Here is a 26,547-nt window from a genome sequence, read left to right as displayed (position 1 = left end):
GAGGATCGGGGCCACTCTGTGCAAAATGAACTGCACAGTGGAGGTAAGTATGACATGTTTGTTATTTAAAAAAAAAAAAAAAGTGAACCCATACAACCCCTTTAAAGAGGAGGTCCAGCCCCCCCACGAAAAAAATTTAAAGTCAGCAGCTACAAATACTGTACCTGCTGACTTTTAATATCAGGACACTTACCTGTCCTGGAATGCAACGATGTCAGCACCCCAGCCAATGTTTCCATCGGCTCTTGTGTGCTGCCGCCGCCATTGCCTGTAAGGGAAACCATCAGTGAAGCCTTGCCGCTTCACAGCCGGTTCCCTTACTGCACAAGCACGCTGTGCTTTGTGAATGTCCTTAGGGCAGGGCAAGGAGGGGGGAGGCCAAACTTCCAGGGGACCTCGTCACATCTTGCTGCAGCCAGGTCTCCCGGAATTGGGGATGGGTACCTGTCAAAACCAGGTACCTGTTCCCCCCTCCACCCCAAAAGGTGGCAAATGTGGCACTGGAGGGGAGGGGGCAGCACTTTTTGGGTGGAGCTCCACTTTAACTACTTTCTGACCCCCTAACTGGGAAAATATGTCATTACTTTGATGTTTAATACCAGGGTTATGGCTGCAGCTAGATGCCATAACTTCAGTATCATTTTTTCCCTCAGGCGCCAGTTTTACTGATAAAAGTGGTCCGAGTGGCGCATTCACTACTGGATCAATTTTAGAAGTATCTGAAAGGGTGTCCCCCCCTCTCCCGCTGCTTTCCATTGGTTCCCAGGCTTACCTGGGCGATTGGTAGCTCTGGGAACCGATCTGGCACTGGCGGTGGCTGGCCACAGAGCTGAGCAAAGGAAAGATGGGCTCTGCTCATCTCCATGGCCTAGGAGGCCCAGAGCAACATCATGAAATCACATCCGGCTCCGGCCCCATATAAACAAGGCTATTTTTTTTAAAAGCAAAAGATCAAAAATATTTTTTGTTTTTTGATCTCTTGGTTTAAGGGTAGAGGAGAGCACCAGACCTACTCTCTAACTCTAAACTGGTAACCTATAGCGGTAACCTATAGGTCACCATAGGTAACCTATAGACATTTTTTAGTGCTCTGTTGAACGGTCATTTGAAAGTAAGAAATGCAGTTATAGCAGATGAGATAAAAATGTTTTTACTTCTAACTTTGTTCTATTTACAGTGCAAAAGCTGGAAACACAGAATAAATAAATATAAGGGAGCAGTTCTACCTGAATTTCTGTTCATGTAATCCTGAGATTCACACAGCTCTGCTGCACAGCATAGCCCTGTCTGACTTCAGCTGGCCATTTCTGGATCAAAATTCGGCCAGTTCAGCAAGGACAAGCCAAATTTTACTCCATCCATGGGTACGCTGGTTGTACAGAAGTCGATGTACCAGTCAACTTCTGTACAACCAGCATGTCAGGTTTTTTCAATCGTTCGGTGCCACAAGCTATAGCCGGCAGCACTGATCATTGAAATTTGACAGTGGGGAGGTCTCTCCATTGTCAGAACACACTAGCACAATGGGAGTGATTCCCCCATCCACCATCTGAATGTGTGGATGGGGAAATCATATTTTGTTTTTTTCGACCTGCTGGTCGAACAAAAAAAAATGATTATTATATGGGCTGCCTTCTGCAATAACACCTATGGCTCTTGTCTATCCCCCAGCCAGTGACTGGACAATGAAAGAAGAAGCAGCACAGTAATGAGCTCATCTTTGTCACACTGTTCTCTTTTCCTACCACCATGTCCCTTGTTAGCACATGTGTACTGCAGCACAACTGACTGACACTTTGTGCTACTTCTCCTTCTCTGAGTCTGAGCTCAGCTGTATAGGGGACTGAAAGAGGTTGATACCAAGGTAAATTTAATTTACTCACAATACATTTAAAACTGTGTTAATGCGCACACAAGACATTACTTCTGTAGATTTACTTAAATGTTACTTAACACTAAAACATTTAAACTATCAACCATTGTTGTCAACATTATGAAAAAGCATTCTTCAAAGGTTCTTTTTATCTCCTAGAACACAAGTCAACTGTCCTCAGAGTATTTTATTGGACTTAATGTTGGAGGCATGAAATATTTTAGTGATTGATGTATAAAACCCTTGAGAAAGGAAATGTGCTTTATTTATCAAGTTGGTAAATATGTACCTTTGAAGACTATAATTTTTGTGCTTATCTCAAGGCAAAATAAAAATGTAATTGCAGACATGCAAAATTAAAATCCAGTAACCCGAGTCTGCTTTTTGTTTCCAGATGTTCAGTAAAAGGAACTATAGTTATATGCAAAAGTTTAGGAACCCGTGACAATTTCCATGATTGTCATTTATAAATATTTGGGTGTTTGGATCAGCAATTTCATTTCGATCTATCAAATAACTGAAGGACACAGTAATATTTCAGTAGTGAAATGAGTTTTATTGGATTAACAGAAAATGCGCAATATGCATCAAAACGAAATTAGCCACTTAAGGACCAGAGGACTTTTTCCAATTTGGCACTGCGTCGCTACAAAACCCCCCAAATGACCCCATTTTGGAAAGTAGACACCCCAAGGAAATTGCTGAGAGGCATGTTGAACCCATTGAATATTTATTTTTTTGTCCCAAGTGATTGAATAATGACATAAAAAAAAAAAAAATTACAAAAAGTTGTCACTAAATGATATATTGCTCACACAGGCCATGGGCATATGTGGAATTGCACCCCAAAATACATTTAGCTGCTTCTCCTGAGTACGGGGATACCACATGTGTGGGACTTTTTGGGAGCCTAGCCGCGTACGGGACCCCAAAAACCAATCACTGCCTTCAGGATTTCTAAGGGAGTAAATTTTTGATTTCACTCTTCACTACCTATCACAGTTTTGAAGGCCATAAAATGCCCAGATGGCACAACCCCCCCCCCAAATGACCCCATTTTGGAAAGTAGACACCCCAAGCTATTTGCTGAGAGGCATGGTGAGTATTTTGCAGCTCTCATTTGTTTTTGAAAATGAAGAAAGACAAGAAAAAACATTTTTTTTTCTTTTTTCAAATTTCAAAACTTTGTGACAAAAAGTGAGGTCTGCAAAATACTCACTATACCTCTCAGCAAATAGCTTGGGGTGTCTACTTTCCAAAATGGGGTCATTTGGGGGGTTTTGTACCACCTGGGCATTCCATGGCCTCCGAAACTGTGATAGGCAGTGAAGAGTGAAATCAAAAATTTACGCCCTTAGAAAGCCTGAAGGCGGTGCTTGGTTTTCGGGGTCCCGTACGCGGCTAGGCTCCCAAAAAGTTTCACACATGTGGTATCCCCGTACTCAGGAGAAGCAACAGAATGTATTTTGGGGTGTAATTTCACATATTCCCATGGCATGTTTGAGCAATATATCATTTAGTGACAACTTTGTGCAAAAAAAAAAAATTGTCTCTTTCCCGCAACTTGTGTCACAATATAAAATATTCCATGGACTCGACATGACTCTCAGAAAATAGCTTGGGGTGTCTACTTTCCAAAATGGGGTCATTTGGGGGGGTTTTGAACTGTCCTGGCATTTTATGCACAACATTTAGAAGCTTATGTCACACATCACCCACTCTTCTAACCACTTGAAGACAAAGCCCTTTCTGACACTTTTTGTTTACATGAAAAAATTATTTTTTTTTGCAAGAAAATTACTTTGAACCCCCAAACATTATATATTTTTTTAAAGCAAATGCCCTACAGATTAAAATGGTGGGTGTTTCATTTTTTTTTTTCACACAGTATTTGTGCAGCGATTTTTCAAAAGCATTTTTTTGGGGAAAAAACCACACTTTTAAAAATTTTAATGCACTAAAACACACTATATTGCCCAACTGTTTGATGAAATAAAAAAAGATGATCTTAGGCCGAGTACATGGATACCAAACATGACATGCTTTAAAATTGCGCACAAACGTGCAGTGGCGACAAACTAAATACATTTTTAAAAGCCTTTAAAAGCCTTTACAGGTTACCACTTTAGATTTACAGAGGAGATCTACTGCTAAAATTACTGCCCTCGATCTGACGTTCGCTGTGACACCTCACATGCATGGTGCAATTGCTGTTTACATTTGACGCCAGACCGACGCTTGCGTTCACCTTTGCGCGAGAGCAGGGGGGGACAGGGGTGCTTTTTTTTTTTTTTTTTTCTTTATTATTTTTTTGCTTTTTTATCTTATTTTTAAACTGTTCCTTTCATTTTTTTTTTTAATCATTTTTATTGTTATCTCAGGGAATGTAAATATCCCCTATGATAGCAATAGGTAGTGACAGGTACTCTTTTTTGAAAAAATTGGGGTCTATTAGACCCTAGATCTCTCCTCTGCCCTCAAAGCATCTGACCACACCAAGATCGGTGTGATAAAATGCTTTCCCAGTTTTCCAATGGCGCTGTTTACTTCCGGCGAAATCTAAGTCATGAAATGCTCATAGCTTCCGGTTTCTTAGGCCATAGAGATGTTTGGAGCCACTCTGGTCTCTGATCAGCTCTATGGTCAGCTGGCTGAATCACCGGCTGCATTCTCAGGTTCCCTGTTGAGACAGGAGAGCCAGAGAAAAACACGGAAGACGGTGGGGGGCATTCCCTCCCACTGATTGTAAAAGCAGTCTAGAGGCTAATTAGCCACTAGGATTGCTTTTACATGAAAGCCGACCGCTGGCTGAAAAGAATGATACCAAGATGATACCTAAACCTGCAGGCATCATTCTGGTATAACCACTCAAAGTCATGAATGGCGTACCTGAAGACAAAAAAATGGTTAACAATAAAACACAGTAAACAGTAAAGTATAAAAAATTACATACCTGAAAAGCAAACATGATAAAACATAATAACAATAAAACATTGCAGAATAGAATACAGTAAAAAAGAGCAGAACAATAGAGAGAGAATAGAGAGAGAGAACAATAAAACGACAACTATTTTTTTTTATTTTATATATATCTATATATATATATATATATTTTTTTTTTTACACTTTTTTTTGTAACTAACTTTTATAACTCTAACCGGTTCCAGGTTCGGGTCTCTCAAAATGCGATGGAATCTTGGGAGACCCTGTGAAAGTGTGCCTAGTCTGTGCAATGCTGTACCCTACGCTAATACTCAACTAGTGAATGGTAGCGTTCAAAACATTCACCAATGCAAAGACCAGGATTGTCAGGACAGGAGGGACAATAATAGCGGGTGTCACGCCTATATCCGCGCTTGCTGCAGACACGACATCTTTTTGGGGGGGGTTCGTTGGGTAGGGGTACTCGGGAGGACATAAAGAAAATTCCTCTCATGCAGCTGACTGCATTTGGTTGGGGATGTGAATGGGGGAAGTACGGGCGCTGCAGAAGTGGTGGGTTCCCAATTAGGATTGGCGAATGCAGCAGGAAGGGCACTATGGGCACAACGGGCCTGTTTGTCTTCCTCTTGGTGGCAGTGGGACACTACTTGTGCTTGCCACCTCACCAGCTTGAACTGCACTTATGGGACTCGCCACGTCACCAAGTGTTACTGCAGTGCTGGTTTGACTACGACCAGGGTGTACTAGGCCGCTGGTGCTTGCCAGTTCACCAAAACGCTACCAAAAAAACTGTTAGCGATCGCAGGGATCAGGCCTGACTCTGCGAACGCTGCAGTTATGCGTTTAGTGTTTTGTAAGTGACAGTGATCGATCGATACTGCACTTGGGTGGGCTGGGCCGGGCGGAGGGGCAAAACGCAGGTGCTAGCAGGTATCTGGGCTGATCCCGCTAACACTGCATTTTTGGGAACCCTAAACTGCTGGGGACGCTAGTATAGATCTGATCGGATCAGATATTGATCCGTTCAGATACTATACCACTAAGGGAGGTGTACGCTGCGTGCGTGGGTGTTAGCGGTACTGGCGCTAACCTGACGCTGCTTGGGGCTGGTGCTTACCAGTTCACCAAAATGCTACCAAAAAAACTGCTAGCGATCGCAGGGATCAGGCCTGACTCTGCGAACGCTGCAGTTATGCATTTAGTGTTTTGTAAGTGACAGTGATCGATCGATACTGCACTTGGGTGGGCTGGGCTGGGCGGAGGGGGCAAAACACAGCTGCTAGCAGGTATCTGGGCTGATCCCGCTAACACTGCATTTTTGGCAACCCTAAACTGCTGGGGACGCTAATATAGATCTGATCGGCTCAGATATTGATGCGTTCAGATACTATACCACTAAGGGAGGCGTATGCTGCATGCGTGGGTGTTAGCGGTACTGGCGCTAATCTGACGCTGCCTGGGGCGATGCATATCACCGCGGGGCGATCAGGGGGCTAAACCTTTATTAGGTAATAAACGGCGGGTGCCTTGACACTATAAAAAATAAACAAACTAACCAGCGTCACCCGTAATGGTTATACGGTGATCAGTGGTGAAAGGGTTAACTAGGGGGCAATCAAGGGGTTAAAACATTTATAAGATAGTATATGGGGGTCCCTGTCGCTATAAAACGCTGACGGCGAACCTAAATATTTGCCTCCCTAACTAGCGTCACCAGCGACACTAATACAGCGATCAGAAAAATGATCGCTTAGCGTCACTGGCGACAGCGGGTGATCCAGGGGTTAAAACTTTATTGGGGGGGGTTAGGGGGGTACCCTAGACCTACATGGGGCTAATACTAACTTCAAAAATAAAAATAAAAACTGCACTGCAGAGCAAAAAAGGTCAAAGGTAAAAGCTGCACACAAAATACACCAATATCTGTGTATACCATGAAAAATAAAAAATAAATAAAGTGCGCTAATTATATGAAAATACACACATAGATGTGAATACATGTGGGTAGTAGTAAAAACCACAATCTACTGAGAGCAAGTAAATGACTCCATGAGTGGTAAAAATATATAAGTGCAAAACATAAAAACTCAAATAAAAAGAAGAAACAAAAAATGTGTACATGTGAAATACAATGATATTAATAGCATGAAAATCTGAAAATCAAACAAACTCAGTCCATGGGTTCAAATATAAAAAGTTCATCAGTGAAAAAAAGCTTCCATCCACTATACAGCTCAGCAGCAACTAATCCCCCTATGAGTGGATTGACAAGGGAGAGAGATGTGCAGGATGGTGCAAATCCACTGGCGGTGACTCCAATAAGTAAGAAAGTGATAAAGGTGGACTCTTACCCTCCGTGTTGGACCCCCTCCTTGGCAGGGTCTATCAGGCATGCAGATTTTTGCCCTCTGCAGGGACCATGTAATGAGAAGATCTCCCCAGCAGCTGTTAGGAATGTTGTCTCCGATCCGGGCTGGTCCAAGTGAAACGCCTGGAGAGGGGGGAAGGAAAGCTCTCTTGCTCCCAGTGTGGCAAAGGAAAAAACAAAAGAGCAGAGCTCCAATAGTGTAAAAAGTTTCGGAATTTATTAAATAAAAGTACAGACCGCAACGGAGAGTGCACGCTCCGTGAGGTGAAAATACAATTAAAAACAAGCCGGCATATAAAAATCGTAATAACCCGTGCATAACATGGGGCAATCGTGACGGCTTACAACGTAGCCACGCCCTACATGTTTCGTCATTAGTAGACGTCTTCAAAGGGGCCGCCCCTTTGAAGACGTCTACTAATGACGAAACATGTAGGGCGTGGTTACGTTGTAAGCCGTCACGATTGCCCCATGTTATGCACGGGTTATTACGATTTTTATATGCCGGCTTGTTTTTAATTGTATTTTCACCTCACGGAGCGTGCACTCTCCGTTGCGGTCTGTACTTTTATTTAATAAATTCCGAAACTTTTTACACTATTGGAGCTCTGCTCTTTTGTTTTTTCCTTTGCCACACTGGGAGCAAGAGAGCTTTCCTTCCCCCCTCTCCAGGCGTTTCACTTGGACCAGCCCGGATCGGAGACAACATTCCTAACAGCTGCTGGGGAGATCTTCTCATTACATGGTCCCTGCAGAGGGCAAAAATCTGCATGCCTGATAGACCCTGCCAAGGAGGGGGTCCAACACGGAGGGTAAGAGTCCACCTTTATCACTTTCTTACTTATTGGAGTCACCGCCAGTGGATTTGCACCATCCTGCACATCTCTCTCCCTTGTCAATCCACTCATAGGGGGATTAGTTGCTGCTGAGCTGTATAGTGGATGGAAGCTTTTTTTCACTGATGAACTTTTTATATTTGAACCCATGGACTGAGTTTGTTTGATTTTCAGATTTTCATGCTATTAATATCATTGTATTTCACATGTACACATTTTTTGTTTCTTCTTTTTATTTGAGTTTTTATGTTTTGCACTTATATATTTTTACCACTCATGGAGTCATTTACTTGCTCTCAGTAGATTGTGGCTAATACTAACTGCCCTAACACAGTAACTGTCACAAACTGACACCATGCAGTAATCAGAAAAAAAAAAAAACCTGCTTGGTGTCAGTGTGACAGGGAGGGGAGGGGTGATTGGGGGGGATCGGGGGGTAAAGGGGGGTGTTATGTGTGCCTGGCATGTTCTACTGTGATGTGTGTGTGTGTGTTGTGCACTCACATTTCAGTCTTCTCTCCTCGGCGCCGGAACGGAAACTGCCCAGCCGGGGAGAGATGACATCACATCCCCTGCCTCTGTGTCTACACAGAGGCAGGGGAAGAATCTCATTGGCTGGGAGCGATCGCGAGGGGGGGGCCACGATCGGATGGCCTCCCCCTCATCTTTGATCGCTGCCAGACCGAAGGCCACCACCTCAGGCACGGGGGGGGTCCGATCGGACCCCTACCCGCGGGAAGGCAATCACATACCAGGTACGTGATTTTGCCTGCCCGTGCCATTCTGCTGACGTATATCAGCGTGAGGCGGTCGTCAAGTCGTTAGACAGGTGCATACATTTGGGCACCCTTATCATTTTGTTGATTTGAATACCTGTAACTACTTAGCACTGATTAATTACAACACACAATTGGTTTGGTGAGCTCATTAAGACCCCTTTCACACCGAGCCGCCCATAGCGTCGGCGGTAAAACGCCGCTATTTTTAGCGGCGTTTTACCGTCAGATTTGCGGCAGATTTCGGCCGCTAGCAGGGCACTTTTACCCCCCCGCTAGTGGCCGAAAAAGGGTTAAAACCGCCCGTAATGCGCTGCAATAGCGTTGTTTTGCCGCCGGTATCCTGACGTCCTGCCAGCGCACCGCTCCAGTGTAAAAGCCCTCGGGCTTTCACACTGGAGACAATGGAGCAGCTGTTTGAGGGCGGATTGCAGGCGCTATTTTTAAAGCTATAGCGCCTGCAAAAGGCCCTCTGTGTGAAAGGGGTCTAAGCCTTGAATTTCATAGACAGGTGCATCCATGAGAAAAGGTATTTAAGGTGGCCAGTTGCAAGTTGTTGTTCTCTTTGACTCACCTCTGAAGAGTGGCAACATGGGGGCTTTAAAACAACTCTCAAATGACCTGAAAACAAAGATTGTTCTACATTATGGTTTAGGGGAAAGCTACAAAAAGTTATCGCAGAGATATAAGCTGTCAGTGTCCACTGTGAGGAACATAGTGAGGAAATGGAAGACCACAGGCACAGTTCTTGTTAAGGCCAGAAGTGGCAGGCCACATAAAATATTGGAGAGGCAAAGGCGAAGGATGGTGAGAACGGTCAAAAACAGCCCACAGACCACCTCCGAAGACCTACAACATCAACTTGCTGCAGATGGTGTCACTGTGCATCCTTCAACAATTCAGCGCACTTTGCACAGTGAGAAGCTGTATGGGAGAGTGATGAGAAAGAAGCCTTTTCTGCACACGCCACAAACGGAGTCGCTGGAGGTATGCAAACGCACATTTGGACAAGCCAGCTTAATTTTGGAATAAGATGCTGTGGACTGATGAAACAAAGATTGAGTTATTTGGTCATAACAAGGGGCGTTATGCATGGCGGCAAAAGAATACAGCATTCCAAGAAAAACACTTGCTACCCACAGTAAAATTTGGTGGAGGTTCCATCATGCTGTGGGGCTGTGTGTCCAGTGCCGGTGCTGTAAATCTGGTTAAAGTTGAGGGTCGCATGGATTCCACTCAATATCAACAGATTCTTGAGAATAATGTTGAGGAATCAGTCACAAAGTTGAAGTTATGCCGGGGCTGGATATTTCAACAAGACAACGACCCAAAACACTGCTCAAAATCTACTCGGGCATTTATGCAGAGGAACAAATACAATGTTCTGGAATGGCCATCCCAGTCCCCATACCTGAATATCATTGAACATCTGTAGAGTGATTTGAAGTGGGCTGTCCATGCTCAGCAACCATCAAACCTAACTGAACTGGAGATGTTTTGTAAGGAGGAATTGTCCAAAATACATTCATCTGGAATCCAGACGCTCATTACAGGCTATAGGAAGCGTTTAGAGGCTGTTATTTCTGCTAAAGGAGGCTCTACTAAATATTGATGTGATTTTTCTGTTGGGGTGCCCAAATTTATGCACCTGTCTAATTTCATTTTGATGCATATTGCGCATTTTCTGTTAATCCAATAAACCTCATTTCACTACTGAAATATTACTGTGTCCTTCAGTTATTTGATAGATCAAAATTAAATTGCTTATCCAAACACCCAAATATTTATAAATGACAATCATGGAAATTGTCAGGGGTTCCTAAACTTTTGCATACATCTGTATTATAGTCTTTTCAATGGAATTTAGATTTTAGCAAAGTGTGCCCATCCTTTGAACGGTTAATTTGGAATGACGTTTTTTTTTTTTTTTTTTTTTTTAACATAAGGGCCAAGTGGTGCCAATGCGCTGATTGAGGAAGATCACATTTCATTAAGCTCTATTAACCACACTGCAGTGCAAGCCAGTCAATTGGATCACACTGCACAGTGCTGAAAAAAGTACTGCACGCCTTCCTTTTTTCAGTGCACACCACCGCAACGCAGTGGTGTGAACTGGCCTAGTATGAGACAAGACATTTTGCCTTGTTTTGCTTTGAGGCTGCACTAGAATAGCTGCCATGCACAGTCCTATCGCACCTGGTATTCTGACATACGCAGTCGCTGGTTGTCAGAATACAACAGCCGACAGGGGGAATTCATCCTTTTGAGCTGTTTATCGTAGATGGAAGAATCTGTTAGATTGTGTAGCCAGGTGCTTGGCTAAGAATTGACAGCGGGGGAAATACTGGCTGCAACTGCTCTCTGTAGCTGCTGTCCTGTGGTGCTGAATTGGTTAAAAGTTAGCTAACTGGTTAGCTACAGTATATCAACAAGAGGAGGGAGCTGGTGAGCAGGAGGAGTTCAATAGACTGAGTCAGTCAGCACTGCACTGTGGGAACTGTAGTCCAGAAGAGAGAGACTGCACTGTAATCAAGAGCTTTTGAACTTCCAAGAGGAAGACTGCCAGTAGAAGGGGAAAGAGCTGCATTTTCTCAGGCTGTACAAGACACTGCTTCCTCTTGCTGTGAGTGAGACCGGTGCTCATCGCTGTCCAGTGTGCACCATCACTACTGCATAACAGTGGCCTGAGCGGGATCTGAAGTACTGAGTCCAGGAGTGCCGTTAGTCAGAGTTAAGTTGGTGCAGAGCAGAGAGTGGACTAATCACTATGTGGGACCAGGTGGTGAGCTGCAATATCACTGGGACTGGTGAGCTGCTGCTGTGGGGATTTACTATCTGATGCTAGAGAAAGAGACTGAGTGCTTTAGGAACTGACCAGATAGCCATCTAATAGACTTATTGCTACCTGCAGGCTTGACTGGGACTACTCTCAAGTGTACCAACAGTACTGCTGGGCCTCAAAGCTAGCCGGGTAAAGAGTTAGGACTAAAGACCGTGTCTTTACAGCTGCTACACAGAGACCTTTATTTATTGCATATGCTAAGAGGAACCTCTCAGGGGACATTGCACCATATCCTAACCATAATTCTAGAGTGCACTCTAGACTAGTTATAGTATTGTTATTCACATTGCAGTTGATGCCTATACAGTTGTGCTCATAAGTTTACATACCCTGGCAAAATGTATGATTTCTTGACCATTTTTCAGAGAATATGAATGATAACACTTTGATAACTTTACTTTCACTCAAGGTAGTTTCTTTTGTGATTATGATTTAAAAAGAGTAAACACAGTTGATAGATAATACTTGGCTTCAGCCAAACACTAACCATGAGTGAAAGAAAAGTTTTTGTGTTATATGATGTCCTCTCATTCGCAGCGGATCTCCTTCCCGCCCCTCCCGCCCCTCCCGCCCCTATTCTGCTGCAATATGCCGCAAATATACTTGTATCCCCTCTCGTTTATACAGTTATTAACTACAGTGTGTGTGTGTTGTTTTTTTTTAAATAACAAGGCTAAATACCTTTTTTCACACTGTCGCTGTGTGGTCATGTGACTTCACTCTGACGTGGCTGGCGGCCAAGGGAGATCTCAGCCCTTCCTGTGGCTCTCCTTAGATCGGGGAAGGAGAGTGGAGGGGATCACGTGACCTCACAGCTGCGGTGTCAGAAGAGGTATTTAGCCTTGTTATTTAAAAAAAACACCCACACTGTAGATAATAACTGTATAAACCAGAGTGGATACCATCAAAGTCACAATGTGACTTTACAAACACTTAAAAGTAGCTTAACTATGTCAGAAATTGGAGAGTTTTACAGATTGCTTGTATACAGATCGCCCCCAAAAATGTAATTCCCTTCATGTGTGATTGGTCACTTAGATTGAGTATGATTATAGCAGGCAGACCATTTAACAGGCTGTTTGAAGCAGTTCAATGGCCTGTCATATAACCTGTGAACAGAACAAAGCAGGAATCTTCAATGAAGTTTGCTAAAATCTTGTCAGTGTAAATACATTACTATCCTAAAGGATATTATTGATATGAAGTATCACACAGTGCGTGGACTGTGGAATCACTGTGACATCTGTGTAAAAACTGCTACATCACATGGCACATATGACTGGAATAACTCACAATTTCCAGAAGAATTGTTAGAATTTAGAATAGCAATCATATTTATTTTTTATACTATGTTTATTGAATTTTTTACGACTGCCTTTAATTAAAGCTTAAAGTGGAATTCCAGTAAAATTCAAACCAAGAATAAATTGACAATGCCAAGTCTAGGACTACTCTACTATTATCTACCCTGTAAAAGAAAAGATGTCCTTCTGTGGGTTTGCAAAGTGTTTTTCACCTTTACTGACTGAATCAACTGCCTTCAGTTGTAACTAGCTTTGTAAGAGAGCACGGTATTGGATGCTGCTTATTGCTCTTGTCCTTTGGGAAAACTGGACAAAACTGTCAGTTTAAAGTGGTGTTCCGGCCAAAATTATACTTTTTAAATAAAAATACCCCTATAATACACAAGCTTAATGTATTCTAGTAAAGTTAGTCTGTAAACTAAGGTCTGTTTTGTTAGTTTATAGCAGTAGTTTGTTATTTTATAAACTTACAGCAGGCCGTGGCCATCTTAAGTCTGGGCATCTGAAGCCAGACTGTATTTCTTCCTGGATCTCATCCTTGCAGATCTCACACATGCTCAGTGCAGCACAAGCAGTGTAATAGGTTTCAGGTCAGGTTTCCATAGCGACGGCAGTGTCAGAGGAAGTTGCCTCCCCTTCCCAGAAGGCATTGCAAAAAGGGAATGATGCCATGGGCCGCGGCCAGGGAGGAGGAAGTGAAAAATGAATACAGCAGATATACAGTAAGTGCTGAGAAAAAAAATGTAAAATATCCAATTCATTTACAGTGCACAGTTTAGTGAGGGATGCTGAAGAGTTGTAAAAGTGGGTGGAACTCCACTTTAAGTTCTGTGTCAAACTGTATGCTATGTATTAAAGTAGTTGTATACCCCCAATGCGGAAGTTGTACCTATAGGTAAGCCTATAATCCTATAATAGAGCTTACCTATAGGTACTGTAAATATCTCCTAAACGTGCGCAGTTTAGGAGATATTTACCTTGTAGTGCGCCGATGCCCCAGAAGGAAGAGGGGCGAAGATGGATGCGGCCACCAGCAGGGACAGCGCGGGCTTCGATTGCAGGTAAGTGGCACATAATGGGCTAGTATGTGATGTATACTAGCCCATTATGCTTTTACTTTGCAGGGGAAAAAAGACGAAGTAAAACCCATCAGGGTTTACTTCCTCTTTAATACTGTTTTCTATTTTTCTTAAATATATACAAAGTGAAAGAAAAGATGTCCATACCTATTTTGAAGCTGATCCAGTCTGGTCACATGATCAGGTCCCAGCAGCCGGCTTTAGTGTAAAGGAGAGGCATCAACAATGGCCGCAGAGCCTTGTCACTGACGTCACCCATAGGCTTATTATGGAGCATCCATTGTTAGCTGTCTTTCCTCTACACTGAAGCCGGCGCTGGAAGCTGATCATGTGACTGGACCAGAGCAGCTTCAGAATAGGTAAGTATAGACATCTTTTCTTTACAGGGTAGATAGAATAATCTTAGATTTGGAATGGGAGTATATTTAGGCTTAGCTCGAAATTTACTGGAATTCCACTATAAGTTTAGTTAAAAAAAAAATTAAATCAGCACAAGGGACCATACTTACACTGAATGAGATGTGGCCTTGTGCTGGTGGCTGCTCTGGGTGAAATCTTCTGGCCCTCTGCATAACCCCAAAGTGGTCCCTTGTGCTGGTATTATACCGGTGCAATGGGAATAAAATAAGAGTCGCTGGACCTGTCATCAAAAGTGCAAACTATGCCTGCCATTTCCACTCCCTGCTCCATTGATAGAAGCTGTAATATTGCTTACCTTAATAATAAGTGCTCTATGAATGGAGGATGCAGACCTTACATAGAGCAACCCTTTAAAGCTATAATCTTCCGGTGCCATGAGAATTAAATAAGAGCCGCTGGACCTGTCATCAAAGGTGCAGACTATTCCTGCCATTTCCACTCCCTGCTCCATTGATAGAATCTGTACTATTGCTTACCTTAATAATAAGTGCTCTATGAATGGAGGATGCAGACCTGTCATAGAGCAACCCTTTAAAGCTATAATCTTCCGGTGCCATGAGAATTAAATATGAACCACTGGACCTGTCGTCTAAAGTGCAGTCTATGCCTGCCATTTCCACTCCCTGCTCCATTGATACGAGGTGTACTATTGCTTACCTAATGATAAGTGCTCTATGAATGGAGGATGCAGACGTTTCATTTATCTGCGTAACCTCCATTCCTAGAGCACTTTTCGTTGCGGAAAGCAAGAGTACAGCTTTTATGAATGGAGCAGGGGAGCTGGCATAGTTGGCCTGTGACAGGTCCAGTGGCTCATATTAACCCCCACAGCACCCGAAGTGTGCTAGTAGTGTATAGGTAGTGTATAGGGCGGCAGATGAATGAAGATTTTACTAAAAAAAGCAGACACCAGTACAAGAATTACTTCTCATTCAATGTAGGTACTGTCCCTTGTGATGATTAAAAAAAATAAAATAAATGTAATCTTTAAGAAGATCTGACAAAAAAAAAAATCTTTTCATTTATGGCCAGTCTATGAGCACATTTAGCTGTGTGATAAAAATATTAAAAGCAATTGCTTCTGACTGAAATCTGTTATAGAGATGATGGCTGATTTCTTAGAGAAATGTACACAATGTGCTTCACTAACTAGAAATAAGCTTTTAAATGACAGCAGCATCAATGACAGGAACTCTCTCTGAAGGCCACAATATTCTTTTGTGCCTCTCCCAGTAGGCTGCCCACTCTTCATTATTTATTACAACACAAAATAAAACTCAGCAGAAAATGTGATTTTCTCCTGGATCTGGGTGTATGAAACAAGAGAGCCATGTAGAAAACCTGACAACAGCTCTGTCAGGATCTGGTATATTGGATTATGTTATTTTACAAAGAGAACGCAGTAACTGGCATATATATAGGCTGGGATTAAAAAAAAATCACCACGAATAAAAAAGTTGTGCATCCAATATTTATTAATAGGTAACAAACTAAAGCACACCTATAGCTACAAATATCATTTTGTGTCTTGAAAACTCCTAAAGTAACATGATGTCCATGAAACTGTAAAAGCTTTCCATTTCTTTTGATTGCAAAGGGATGGCTCATGTGATCTCTAGTAGGGGGGACTGATGATGTTTAAGTAGAGTCGGCCAATCAACGGCTCTGCTGAACTGCAGTGACATGGCACTGGTCACATGAAACAATGTAAAATACCATACCATAAAATACTATATTGTACCTGCAATTCTTCCTTAAAGTGGAATTTTAGTCAGAAAATTAAGTCCTGCTAGATCACTTCAGGCTGGCCTCTTTTGCAGGTATAACCAGTCGCGGTCTCTCCCTTAGGGGTGCAGGGGCGCCGCCGCCCTACTCCATGCACCCAACCCCTCATCTCCATGCAGTGCGCTGCACGCATGAATTTCAATTTTTTTTTTTTGAAGCACATGGTTAGAGTCTGAGGCTCTAATTGGCTTAAAAAAAAGGGTGAGCTTGGATCGTAGAGCACTGCTAATGTCGCTAATGTCTTCCTGCTTCTCCTCCCGGCCAATCAGAAAGTAGATCCTGAGACCTGATTGGCCAGGGAGTCTTAGGACTCCCGGCCAATCGGGTCTCTGGACCCACTTCCTGTTCAGCCGGGAGGAGAAGTAATGGCCCCTGGTCTTCCCTCAGCCAGCTGGAGCGAGGAGCAGCGGGCGGACGGGCAGCAACAGCCCCTTCGAGGAGCCCTACCCCAGATCCAGCACCACTTCATCATCAAAAGGTAAGGCCACGGATCTTCCCATCCGACCCACCCGGAGAGGGGGGGGTGGTTGTTTGCCGGTTTGGTTGGGAGCACAAGCAAATGTGACAGTTAGCAATCCTGGCATTTTCTAAAGAACATTCTTTTTTATCAGGTTGTTATGGGTAAGGTTTTAAATTCATTCTGACACTGAATCATGTGACCAATGCCATGTTCCCTGCTGTTTGGGAAGATTTCCCTATGTGCACAGACGTTTAAGAAATAACTCAAATAAGCGCTGTATCTTTTATGGCATCTCAGTATGCTTTAGGGCTCTTTCACAATAATCAGTTTTAGATCAGTTAAAAAAAAGTAGAAGAAAAATGCATGGAAAATGCATCCCTACATCCTATGAAACTCATCACACTGGTAAGTTGTGTTTCAGTTGCGTTTTTAAAAGTCTTGCCTGCCCCATCTTTGGTGTGCTGTTCAAAACCGCACCAAAAACGCAGCTACTCTTTGAAATGAATAGAGGACACATCACAGTTGCATTGATGATGCATTGTTTGATTCACATGTCCACATTTCACAGGCGCATGCTGGGAGTCAGGCAACCAGAAAACTCACCAGAAGCGCATCAAAAATGCACATGCGAAGTCATTTTCAAGGATGTCAAGCTACCCCAGGTATTCATCTATTGCACAAAGAAATATAACTGTAAGTTGGCTTTATGAACATACTTGAACAGCTCCCTTACAGTAAACACCTGGCATAATGTTTATTTTCTTGGGAACAAAAAGCCATTTGCCAACATTTCTGACCGAACAGATTCTGCTTACGTAACAGGTGTTGGACAACAAGCATCTAATTTCTCCCAGTACCTAAACCTGGCTATAGAAACTAGATAATGAGTGGACATGCACAGCCTGCCAAATGGTCCGTGCTTTCAAAGGCTAAAACATGAACATACAGTATGTTTTAAAACTACCTGTAAACACACTGCGGAGAGACTGTGCTGTAAGTGTCTTTAAGAAACAATAGCAATTTTCCAACAGCAGGAGATCTTATCCTTTTCAGGTAACAGAAACTCAAAGGGTTGCCTCAAAGGATTGCCCAATATGCCCGTATAACTCTATTGTCGGACTTGCAAAATCATCATCACCACCAATTCTATTAGGTACCAATATGCCTTTAAAAGATGCCAGTAGCTTGTTTCTACCTTACATGTGATGTGTATAGTTTGGAACAGAACAGATAAAACAAAATCATAAGGATTTTATCATATCTATTTATGTGAAAATGCAAATCATAAACACACAGGCTAGATACAACTAGATGGATTTTTTTGCGCAAACCATGAAATTGAGGTACTATTATTGACAATGATACTCTGCGTCATCTGAAACATCATATCAAGTTTAATTTCAATCTATTTTTTTAGTTAGAAATCAAGTGTCCAACTCCTTTCATTTGGTTTCCAGAATCCAGTGACGGCCAATGGTACATCTTCTTGGGGGGGCGGCAAACAGTGCAAAGCCAAACATCCCCCCCAGTCGGTCGGGCACCTGCAAAACTTACTCCGGGCATCGATTTCCTACGGGCGACGGGCGGCCGGCTTCCCCCGCGTTTCCTCCTCGGCCTCATGGTGGTCTCCTCGCCATGCGTCTCCTCCTCCGCATTATGGTGTTATCCCCGGCCTGCATCTCCTCCTTCCTCGACCAATAGGGTAGCTTCTCCTTTCGGCCAATCAGGAAACGGGCTCAGCTCCTGATTGGCCGGGAGGCAAAATCAGTGTGACAATAGCGAATGTTCATTCACTATTGTCACACAACTGGGTGAGTACTGTACCCTGAGCCCACCCTTTTTTTAAGCTTATTAGAGGCTCAGGCTCTAATCACGTGTTTAAAAAAAAAAAAATCCCCTATTGGAATCCATGCATCCGGCGCCCTGCATGTATATCAGGGGGCAGACACATGGATGGGGGTGCGGCACTCGTGCGTCCCCTATGGACCGGCCACCACTGCAAAAATACCTGACCTAAAAAGTCAACTCTACCAGCTTAGCTAATTGATTGCCACCATCATCAGTATGGCATGTGTAAGCATTAGTATTTTGAGTAAAAAGGTATCTTTTTCTTACCATAAATAAAAAACACTCCTCTCAAGCTCCATGCGACCTAAGCCTAGCTGAAGCGAATACATCGCAAGATGTGATAGGGAAAAAAACTTGGCATCTATAGACACAACATACAATAGGTTCCTAATGAGTTTCTGATAAAGATATAGGGGACCAGGTGGTACCAGCAAGAAGATGAATGTCCATAAAGTAACAATAACGGGCAGAATAGGAAGGCATACACTGGGGTTGATTTAATAAAACTGGAGAGTGCAAAATCTGGTGCAGCTTTGTAAGGTAGTTTAGCGCTAGCCCCTTAAGCTCGGTTCACACTGCCACGACTTGGGATCCAACTTGTGAGACCCCAAGTCGTATGACATTTGAAATCCCATGCTAGTCAATGAAAGCTGTCCTAAAGTGATTGTAAAGTCTCGTTTTTATTTCTATAAAAAAAAAAAAACATGTTATACTTACCTGCCCTGTGCAGTGGTTTTGCACAGAGCAGCCCAGATCCTCCTCTTCTCGGGTTCCTCTTCTGTGCTCATGGCCCCTCCCTCCTGTTGAGTGTGTCCCCACAGCAAGCAGCTTGCTATGGGGGCACCCAAGCCGAGTCACAGCTCTGTGTGTCCATTCAGACACAAAGCTGCGCTTAGGCCGTGCCTCCTCTCTCCTGATTGGCTAACTGACTTTGATTGACAGCAGCGGGAGCCAGTGGCGCCACTGCTGTGTCTCAGCCCATCAGGAGGGCCCAGACACTCGTGGACATCGATGGACAGAGATGGGGCTCAGGTAAATATTAGGGGGGCTACTGCACACAGAAGTCTTTTTTTCTTAATGTATAGATTTTTTTTGACTTTACAACCCCTTTAATTAGTACTACTGAAGTCGCTCCGACTTTAGAAAAGGAGGTTCCTGTACTACTTCAAGGTGACTTCTATCAGACTTGTGCCCATAGACTTTAATGGAAGTCGCCTCCGAGTCGGATCCTCATATATATTGATGTGATTTGGATCTAACATTACAGGAAGATTACTCAGGCATTCCCTGCAGTGTAGCCCCTCCCTTGCTTCAAAGTTGCATCAAGTCGCATCAAAGTAGTATTCAAGTTGCCATTAAGTCACAAGTCGCTTGACTTTCAGGTCGCAGTAGTGTGAATCGAGCCTAAAGGGCCCCTGGATTTTTAGGTCCCCCACAGCCAGGCAACAGGAATTTTAAGCAATCACTCAGTAATCAAAAACCAGTCCAAGGTGCTTTGTTTTGTTTTCATTTATTTGGAAATAAACTTGGATAGGAATGGGAAGATATGGGATGCCCAGAACTGTAATTGAATGTAACTGTCTCTACTACCAAACATCACATGGCTGTCCTCCCATAGGATAAATGGATCAGCTCCACTGATTAAAGAAAGGATTTCAAAACCTGAATGCAGGTGCTTTTCCTCTGTAGAAAAATGCCAATGCGCCTAGCTTCTATTTAAGTTCCCCAATCAAGAGGTATAGAGTAGTGGTGCTGGCTTTAAGTGGCTCTAAGCCATGGTAGGCAACCTCGGCCCTCCAGCTGTTTTGAAACTACAAGTCTCATGAGACATTGAAAGACCATGACAATCTCAGGCATGACTCCTAGAGGCAGAGGCATGATGGGATTTTTAGTTTCATCACAGCTAGAGTGCCAAGGTTGCCTACCCCTGCCCTAAGCTGTCCCTCTGTAGATAGCTAACTGGGTATTGCACCTGGCTGCTTCTCCTCTATAGGCTCTGTGGTGTAGTGGTTGAAGCTACTTAATTAATCCCTTTGAAAGATCATGTAGGTCATGTGGTGCCTCCTGAACAGTCCTCCCGCTGGACAGGTTCCATTGGCTCCCAGGGACTCAGCTAGGCCTAGTTGAGGCTGAAAGGGTGTGAGGCTTCCTCTGCTGCTCTGCCTCCAATTCCTCTGGCTCCTTTCTTCTGCCCAGGGACAGAGCCCCCCCTCCAATATAAGGGCCCCCTCCAGGCGATTGGACCCTGGACTCTGCTCCCAGATGGCCAGGCTCCAGAATACTTATGGGCTATCTCTCCACCTTCTGAGCCGTCCTTACCGAGGGATTAGAGGGAACTCCAAAAATCTGCTCTGCCCCTCCACCCTTTAAGTTCTAGAACTCTCCAGTAGTTCTAGAAGCCCGGGGGAGGTGTGAGAGGTTCAGACCTTTGAGCTCTGCCAAACTAACTCTAAACAAATTAACACGGACTCCTTTGGCTACAAAGGAGCCCACCTAAATGTACCTATTGTACAAAGGGGGTGCTGCCGTAGCCAATCAGCTTCTAACTTCACTTCTTTAAGTTCAATTAGGATTTGACAATAAAACCTGGAAGCTGATTGTTTTCTATGCAGAGCTGCACCATGATTTGCACTCTCCAGTTGAACTCCACTGTTTCCTTGCAAAAACGCCAATTGGACATTTTTATGTCCAATGCCAATCAAAAACTGTGCTGTATGCCAATCAGCATTATTTTCTTTCTTGAGTTTATTGGAAAATCTTAAATTCAAAGAAATTATACTAAAAGCAGGAGATAAATATAAAAGAAAATAAGATACTTTGATTAGAATGTTGGCTTAGTGGAAAACTGAAGACAGGCCTGGGGTCTTGTCTACAGCACTGCTGTCAAACATGAGCTGAATGGAGCCCATTCTAACATTGTGTAGTAATTGTGTTTGCACTTCCTTTTGACTCCTCCTGACGTCCACTGGCCTCTTTACATAGGAAAGGAAGAGGAAATCACAGAGCCTTATCGTTAATTACAGCTAGCCAAAGCCCTTCCCTTCTATTCACTGAGATTTGTAAATTGTGTAATTAATCCCTCCCTTCTTCCCAGTATTCCAAAATGTATATAGGGATTTACAGAAAGTTTATTTAGACTTGGACGGGAGTGTCAATGCCAACAGTGATACTGAGTCATTTAAAGCATATCCTATTTTGCTCTGAGTGTCATCACTTTGTATGTCAAGATATGGGAGCTGACTTGTCTAACTACAAGGACTTGGAATAGGAAGAATAAAGGTCACTGGGAGGAAATGAGAAAGTCACATTAAGAGTCTTTCTACTGTTTAGTGATTTAAGTAGGTGCTCTTGTTTGTCCCCAACAACTGTAAAACCACAAATCCCACTACTAACCCAAGGAATTCGATTCATGGCTACTTCCTGCAGTCTGGATCAATTTATTTTTTACAGAACAACATGTTTAAACAACTGAAATCAATCAGCAAGCCAATAACGCTGTGGAGGAAACAGTGCATATATGGTCAAGACAGAAAGTTCAAGATCAATTTACGGTACTTGTAAATAGAAGTCTATGCAAAGCATTGCGGTTAGATTTCAGCAAACTCTCGCATGTTGCTCTGGATACAACTGTTGCATGATATGATTATGTCCTTTCTCTGTCCGAGACCAGCAAGAGTTGGGAAAAGCTAAATTTTCACATGGCTCTGTAGCTGGTGTTCCAATAATAATGGATTACCTAGCAGTGCAGTTTCACGCATTGGTGCACTATAGCTAAGTACTTTTACCAGAATCTAAAGTTCTCATGCAAAGTTGAATGACTTAGCCTTGTTTCTATTGTCTATGCATGAGAACATAGGAACTGGGGTGCAGAAAACTGTCATCAGGTGCTCTGGACTGATGAGTCAAAATTTTAAATATTTGGCTGTAGCAGGAGGCAGTTTGTTTGAGAAGGGCAAGAGAGCTCTACAATAATGAGTGTCTGCAGGCAACAGTGTTTAATCTATATTTATTGAATAACAATTTTATATATACATAAAACTGTAATACAAAGGTGATATATACATCTCCGAAAAAAACAACAATGCTCAAATCACTAAGAAGCACTACAATATAAGAGTGTACATGATATTCGACAGAAAAACACCCCGCAGGGACCATTACGCCTATATAATAGAAATTAATTCTAATACTAGTGGAGCGGATGGGCCAGTACTGAAGCATGTCCTTTCACAAGAAAAATAATGTTTTAAACAGCTCTCATTGCTTGTCTTGAAAATGAATTGGAAACATTCGAACCTCTTAATACCAGGAAAAAAATAGTATCTTGATCTTTAACATCCATCATCGAAACTAAGAGAATGTGAATAACAAAATACAAAAAAGATGGAAGAAAAAAAAAGGAAAAAGGAAAACAAAACAAAAAAAAGTAGAGGGGTATATTACAAACAGGGGTGGACAACCAGATACTGCTCCACATAAGGCAACCATGGACCAATTCAGGTCCTACAGTTGTCCCCCGATAAGATTTCAAATTTCTCATGATTCCCTAAATAATTTCCAAGGGAGCCATAATTGTTGAGATTGTCCATATGTTTCCAATTCAAATGCCAAATGAGACTCCATCCTCTCAATATAGTCCATCTCTACCACCCACTCAATTAAAGCAGGAGCATGTGCTGTTCGCCAATGACGCAGTATAACCGACCTTGCTGCTGTCAGCTAATTCCCACTAAATATGCAGAAGGAATCTCTTGGTAGAATGACAGCGCCAACATGTATCTGTAGCATCTGGGTTTATCCAGTGATGTAGCATCAGACACCAATACCAACGGGAGAGAACTTTAAAATTCATCTCATGCACCTTAGTCACCAATGACAGACAATGAGTAAGGGTAAATGTTTTAGCCCACTCCTCTGATGTGATTTGTACCTTCAAATCTAATGCCCATTTGACTGTATATTTTGGCAATCCAGGATGAAGTTTCATAAGAAGCACCTTATATACCAGTGAAAGGACATGATTCGGAACAGAGTTTTGCAAAAGCAAAGACTCAAAAATATCTGGTTCCTTGATTAATAGGTCTGTTGAGGAAAAAGAAGAAAGAAATTACCGTAATTGACAATATTCTAACCAATGCTTAATTGACTGCTGTTGTATAGGGATCAGATTTGACAAAGACGGGAGAGTTCCCTAACAAAAGATTTGAGATAGACGACGGTACGATTCCACACTAAAAAACATGTCCGGCCCACCGCAGCGGGGAACTGTGGATTGCCAAACAAAGGGGTCATCAGGCCCACTTTAGGAGAAAGTCCCAGTCGTGAATGCATTTTAGCCCAAATGTACAATAGAAGAGGTAGCGATGAGGAAGGCCCACGGATAGATGGATCTATCCAATGAAGGGAGCGCCCTTCAGGCAACAGTGAAAATGGTGGAGGGTCCTTGCAAGTTTCTGGCTGCATTTTTAAAAATAGAGTTGGAGGTTTGGTCACGATCAATGATGTCCTTAGTGCTGAGAAATATAAGTAGATACAGTATGTATCCATCATGCCATACCATCAGGGAGATGTGTGATTAGCCCCATATTTATTCTGCAGCAGGACAATGACCGCGAACATACAGACAATGTCAACAAAAAAGGAGTCCTGGAAGTGATAGTCTGGCTCCCACAGTATCCTAATCCCAACATCATTGAGTTTGTCTAGGATTACATTAAAAGACAGAAGGATCTGGGGCAGCCTACATCCACAGAAGACCTGTGCTTAGTTCTCCAAGATGTTTGGAACAACCCACATTTGAGTTCCTTCAAAAACTCTGTGCAAGTGTACCCAAATGAACTGAAAAATTGATGATGTTTTGAAGGCAAAGGGCGGTCTCACCAAATATTGATTCGATTTAGGTTTCTCTTCTGTTTATTTACTTTCCATTTTGTTAATTGATCAAAATAAACTATTAACACTTCTATATATATAAGCATTCTTAATTTACAGATTTTTTTTTACACCCGCCTAAAACTTTTGCACAGTACTATGTATATATTTATATATACCATGTAAATTCTTTTTGCCAGCTAACGATGTCTCCACTTTCCTGTTGTATTCTTTATAATGAAAAATAGTGAAGAGCCTTTAAAATTGTTAAAAAAAAAAATGCCGAAGGCCTTCTGTAAACTGCAGGATATTTATATCCCAGACCAAAAATTCAACATTTATGGCTGCCACGTTGTATTTGCTCCTGATACATTTTTCCTTTAACGCAGAAGAACATTAGTCTTTCTTTATTCAGCAGAAGAACATTAGTCTTTCTTTATTCGGCAAATATTCACAAGTAAGTGATCTTTTAAGGCACATTTCAACAATAAAGGTAAGTCTGACATGTAAAGCGTTTTCTTCCACCAGCAAAAATAAAGTCTGATTCTGTCTGAGCTGCGCTACTAATCAATAATATGGAGCTTAGCATGGAAAAGGATGTTAGCAAGCTCTAAGGCAGGTAAATGCCTAGGAAGCAGCTAACTTTGACCATGGAGTAAGTTGTTCCCACTAAACATTCCACTTCAGCTAGCACTGTACTATTCTGTATATATAGACCAAAGTGCATGCAAACAGGTTTTAAAAGCACAAATGTTGTCTAAAATGAATGTTTGGGTGGAGTCTATTTTTAATATACAGTAAAACCTTGGATTGCGAGCATAGTTCATTCCGGAAGCATGCTTGTAATCCAAAACACTTGTACAGTATATCAAAATGAATTTCCCCATTAGAAATAATGGAAACTCAAATGATTCGTTCCACAACCATTTATTCATAAATCCTTCAGTTTATAGTCCATATAAAAAGATTATAGCAATGTGATTTGGTTGTGTAACCATAAAATGTCCATCCACAAATGGAAGCCTCCACAAGGGGATTAGAAGCAAAATCCAGCAGGAGCTACAGAGTATAAAAGAGAAGAAAAGAGAGGCGCCTCTAAGTGTAGCAATATGGTTACATTTAATGAAGGTACAACATTTAGCAACTCACATGGTTGACGATTAACCACTTGCCGACTGCCGCACGCCGATTTACGTTGGCAGAATGGCACAAGCAGGCAAAAGGGTGTACCTGTACGTCCCTTTGAATTTGCCGCCTAGTGGGTAAGTGCGCGCCGCGGGTCCCGTGAACTCGATGTTCGCCGGCGGCCCTCAATTGCGGCGAGGAGAGGCAGAGGCTATGTAAACAAGGCCTTTCCCTGTTCTGCCTAGCAACATGACAGGGATCTACTGCTCCCTGTCATGGGGCACAGTGATCTCTGTCATGTTGTAGCGAGCCCATCCTCCCTACAGTTAGAACACATCCAGGGAACACACTTAACCCCTTGATTGCCCTCTAGAGTTAAACCCCTTTCCCGTCGGTGTCATTTATACAGTAATCAGTGGCTATTTGTAGCTCTGATCGCTGTATAAATGTCAATGGTCCCAAAATAGTGTGAAAATTGTCCGATCTGTCTGCCATAATGTTGCAGTCCCAATAAAAATCGCAGATCATCGCCATTACTAGTAAATAAAAAATAATAATAAAAATGCCATAAATCTACCACCTATTTTGTAAACGCTACAACTTTTGCCCAAACCAATCAATATACCCTTATTGCGATTTTTTTTACCAAACATATGTAGAAGAATACATATCTGCCTAAACTGTGGAAGAAATTTGTTTTTTTATATATTTTTTGGAAAAATGTATTATAGCAAAATGTAAAAAATATTGCTTTTTTCAAAATTGTCTGTCTTTTTTTGTTTATAGCGCAAAAAATAAAAGCCGCAGAGGTGATCAAATACCACCAAAAGAAAGCTCTATTTGTGGGAAAAAAAGGACGTCAATTTTGTTTGGGCACAAGGTTGCACGATCGCGCAATTGTCAGCTAAAGCGACACAGTGCCTTATCGCAAAAAATGCTCTGATCAGGAAGGGGGTAAACCCTTCCGGGGCTGAAGTAGTTAAAAGAGGCACCTCTAAGTATGCAGGCATCTGGGGT

At 42.5% G+C, this 26,547-nt stretch overlaps 1 protein-coding gene across 1 annotated transcript in view; it reads right to left on the bottom strand.

Moving 5' to 3' along the window:
* PREX2 (phosphatidylinositol-3,4,5-trisphosphate dependent Rac exchange factor 2) overlaps window positions 1–26,547 on the bottom strand; it is a 422,278-nt gene that overhangs the window by 375,678 nt on the left and 20,053 nt on the right. The gene's annotated exons all lie outside the window — the stretch shown is intronic.

Source organism: Aquarana catesbeiana, linkage group LG05, assembly GCF_042186555.1.
Source record: "Aquarana catesbeiana isolate 2022-GZ linkage group LG05, ASM4218655v1, whole genome shotgun sequence".
Taxonomy (NCBI): Eukaryota; Metazoa; Chordata; class Amphibia; order Anura; family Ranidae; genus Aquarana; species Aquarana catesbeiana.
This window is presented reverse-complemented; position numbering and strand designations above follow the sequence as displayed.